The following is an 841-nucleotide window of genomic DNA, read 5'->3' on the forward strand; positions in this document are numbered from 1 at the left end:
TTGGAGCAAGGATTCTGAAGATTCATCTGACATAATTGGGACATGTTGCAAGGAGGGACTAGTTCTAGGAGAGGGACGTCATACTTAGGAGGGTAGAAGGACAGTGTAAGAGAAGGAGATCCTTAATGAAATATATTGATTCAGTTACTGGGGTAATGAGGGTAGGTGTGTCCGATACAATAAGGCTATCACAGGATAGAGCAAAGTTTAGGGCTGTTGTACATAGGTAGGTCACTATAAGACACAGATGACTCGATGGCACATAACAACAACAATAACAAGCCACATTATATAGCCTTCTATTATGAAGAAGAAAACATAATTTTAGAGGTTTATAAAAATTTTTAAATGGTTAATTTAATTTTTCTTGTTGTTATGTGCCTCCGAGTCATCTGCAACTCATAGTGAACATATATACACCAGCACTAAAAACTACTCTATCTTGTACAAACTTTATTATCTCTGACACACATATCCCTACCACACCAGTCACTGAATCAATCCATCTAAATGAAAGTCTTCCTCTCTTGCACTGGAGAGTGCTTTCAGTCAAGATCCATGGTCCCTTTTCAAGGACAGGTTCCTTCTTTCAATATGCCCAAACTATGTCAGATGAATCTTCAGAATCCTTTTCTCCAAGGAACAGCCTGATTTCATTCTCTCTAGGATGAATCGATTTGTTCTTCTAGCAGTCCATGGTATATTCAATACTCTTCTCCAGCACCATAGCTCACAGTCATCAATTCTCCTTCTATCATTCCTAGTCATTGTTCAGCTTTCTGATGCATAACAAGTAATTGCAAAGATTATGGTCTCTTCGAGGTGCATCTTAGTCTCCACA

This window comes from Elephantulus edwardii, unplaced genomic scaffold (genome assembly GCF_000299155.1).
Source record: "Elephantulus edwardii isolate Elephantulus edwardi_28Jun2011 unplaced genomic scaffold, EleEdw1.0 scaffold00414, whole genome shotgun sequence".
Taxonomy (NCBI): Eukaryota; Metazoa; Chordata; class Mammalia; order Macroscelidea; family Macroscelididae; genus Elephantulus; species Elephantulus edwardii.